This window comes from Dryas octopetala, chromosome 1 (genome assembly GCF_963921425.1).
Source record: "Dryas octopetala chromosome 1, drDryOcto1.1, whole genome shotgun sequence".
NCBI classification, from domain to species: Eukaryota; Viridiplantae; Streptophyta; class Magnoliopsida; order Rosales; family Rosaceae; genus Dryas; species Dryas octopetala.
The window spans coordinates 33322722-33326428 of NC_141366.1; positions in this window are offsets into that span (position 1 = coordinate 33322722).

The following is a 3707-nucleotide window of genomic DNA, read 5'->3' on the forward strand; positions in this document are numbered from 1 at the left end:
GTCCATACTACATCTAAAAAGTCTTGGTTCCACTGGTCATAGGCCTCACTGACCCAGGGATCGCCTACCAAAAGGGTGTTTTAAAGGCAAAGCGCATTCATGGAACATTCACACCCATTCAAGTACCCCACTCGGGGGCAAAAGTTATCACTATCGGTCCGAAGTCATTAGGACAAGGTCCTATGATGAAAAACCTTTAGTTCAACAAAGAAAAGTCATATGAAATTTATTTCTGAAACTAAAAGTCCGGAGAATGAATGGGGGCAACAAGGAAGGCACCTTTGAAATGTTTTAAAGGACCCAATGCGCATTTTTAAGGGATCGGGTCAATCCCTCATATAAGCAAGTTCAATGCATGGAAAAACTTTTGAAAAGCCCCTGAAAATTTCCTTAACATATATATGCCGACATGGTCGACCAATAGGTCCCTAGTTTGTCACAAAAATGGTGGACAATTATATATATATAGGTCCATGGTTCTTCACCAGAAATGGCGGACAGATTGGTCCGTGGGTTCTCACAAGAAAAGGAGTGGACATATGGGTCCAATACCTCCGGCCAGTGAACAAATGAGCGGACCCCTCGCTGTATACAATGAAAATGAGCGGACCCATTGGTTCGATACCTCCTATGAAAGATTGAGCGGACCCCCCGCGACAAAGAAAAAAGGGAGCGGACCTATAGGTCCACTACCTCCCATGAGCAAATGAGCGGACCTTCCGAGGCGAAGAAGAAAGGGAGCGGACCTATAGGTCCGATACCTCCCATAAGAAAGTGGGCAAACCCTTGAGGTCTTATACTCCCCGGTGTGGTCTCAATGTGTTCACTCCACACAATTCTAGCGTACAAACAATAGACTACAAACATTCAAGAAAATAGAGCTTGGAAGATACTTCATGAAACACAATAGTACCTCGAAGCATAAAAGATAAGTAGTGGCCCCAACAAAAGGTTATAAAACACCACAATACGGCCCCAACGGCGATTAACAAAACAAACAGTGCAAATAAGACATAAAGCAAATCAAGGAGCCATGGAACCTTTTGGCTCAGACCCTTCGGTTTTTCTTGATGGCATCTTCTAGGGTGGTAGCATCGACATCAAGTGGTCTCATCGTCAACGAAAGGCTTCTCCTTAGAGTCATCATTGGTTGCACTAAAGTCAAAGTCTTTAAAAATCTTCGGGCCGCCAAGTAGAGCTTTTTTCAAAGCCATGATCTCCTCTTGAGCGGACTCATAGTGCGCACGAACCAGTAGCAAGATGGAAGATTAGAAGGAGTCCTATTAAAAAATACATCTCTTTCAAAAGATTTCCAAGGGATATATTTTGGGGGCAATTGTGGGACCATGAAATATTCTAGCATAGGACCATGGTTTATTCTAGCATGGGACCTATCCATTCTCATAAAGAAATGAGGGGACCTATCCATTCTCATGGGTCCATTGGAAAATGCATAAAATATAGGACCCATGATGTTAGAAGAACACGACCTATGTATTGAGAGACCTACAAGTTATGGACGTTGTGGGACCATAGATAAATTCTACATGGGACCTATGTCACATATTTGGAGTGGGTCCGGAGAAATTAGAGAAAGGCATAGGGCCCCTAGATATTACATAAATGAGGGATGCCTTGACTTAGATGATGGGATCTATGCTCTTATAAATACGATGAGACCAATAGATAAGGTTCTATTACCTATAACAAAGGAGGTGCCTTGACTCAAACAATAGAACCCATACTTGTGGAAGTCTAAAAGGGTCCCATGGACAAGGCGCCATCATCAACAACACCGGGGGTATGAACACCATAAAATGGGAGGACCCATTGAGCACAGAGCAAAGGGAACAATCTCCACATGCATCTAGGAGGGCCGGATGCTTCCAAACATATGGACACACCCAAATCCATGGAACCATCCGAACCCATAGATTCCTTCAAGCTCGCGGATGGGTTCATGTTCCCACCCAAACTCACGGACGCTTCCAATTGCAAGCTCACGGAGTTATTACTATACAAGCCACGACTAAAGGGACCTAAGAACTTCATGTTCTACTAGGAAACCAACTCTCATACGAATTAAATGGCTTGAATCCTCTCCAAACAAGGATTCAAGTATAGGAGTTCAATCCAATATGGATTATACTTCCCGGTGATTACAAGTTTAAATCAACTTACAATCCTAAGGCCATAGGGATTACATCATCTCCTATAAATAGACTCTCATAAGATCATTCAAAGGTAAGTAATTCCAAAGCTCTAAGCCAATGCTTTGAGTTGATAATTGATCTTGTTTTCTAACTTGACCGTCGGAGAGCCTTTGGCCGGCACCATACCGATGCCCCCTTACCTCCGAAGGTTTTCTATGTTTTCAGGACCGAAGATTTCTGGACTCAAGCTACTTGGAGATTTTGTGTTACAACAAGAGTCACTCGAAGCGAAAAGTTCTTGAGTTCGGCTCTCAATGAAAGCACCAATTGTTGTAACACGAAATCTCCAAGTAACTTGAATCCAGAAATCTTCTGTCCTGAAAACATAGAAAACCTTTGGAGGTAAGGGGGGCACCGGTATGGTGCCGGCCAAAGGCTCTCTGACGGTTAAGTTAGAAAACAAGATCAATTATCAACTCAAAACATTGGCTTAGAGTTTTTGAATTACTTACCTTTGTGTGATCTTATGAGAGTCTATTTATAGGGGATGATTTAATCCCTATGGCCTTAGGATTGTAAGTTGGTTAGACTTGTAATCACCGGGAAGTATAATCCATATTGGATTAAACTCCTATACTTGAATCCTTGTTTGGAGAGGATTCAAGCCATTTACTTTGTATAAGAGTTGGTTTCCTAGTAAAACATGGAGTTCTTAGGTCCCATTAGCCACGGGTGGTATGGAAATACCTTCATGAGTTTGCACTTGGATGCCTCCGTGAGTTTTGGGTGCATACCCGGATGTATCCGCGAGCTCAGATAGGTCCGGCCCCTAGGCACGGATGGATCCATGGGTTCGGATGTATTCCCGTGTTTGGGTGCATCTGACCCCCTAAGTGAGTGTGAGGGTAGTTACCCTTTGCTCTATATTTAATGGATCCTTCAACTCGTGGTGATCTATACATTTTGTCCCTTTGCATGCATGTTATTAGAGAACGTCCATAACTTGTAGGTCTCTCAAAACATAAGTCGTATTCTTCTAATATCATGGATCCTATATTTCATGCATTTTCCAATGGACCTATGAGAATGGATAGGTTCCTTCATTTCTTTATGAGAATGGATATGTTCCTTCATTTCTTTATGAGAATGGATAGGTCCCATGCTAGAATAAACCATGGTCCTATGCTAAAATATTTCATGGTCCCACATTTAATATCTGTCATTCTATTTTGATCAGACTGAAGAAGGTTATGCTATTTTAAAGAACTAAATGACACATTAAAAAGTTGTTCCAATTCAAACAAAAGAGAATTTTTCAAATCAAATTCAGGCACAATCAAATTTGGCATGAGACAAAATTTGTCGAAGTTTGTACCATATGTCTTGACACATGTTTTCCCAATGAGCATCTAAAAGTTTATGAGAATTTGCCACATCACAAAACAAAATAATTGTTACAAACAATTGCCTTAATTCTGAAGATGAAGCTGTGCTAACAACATTATCTAAAGCTTCAATTCATTCTTTGTCATCTCCCAACAAACCTAAAGATAT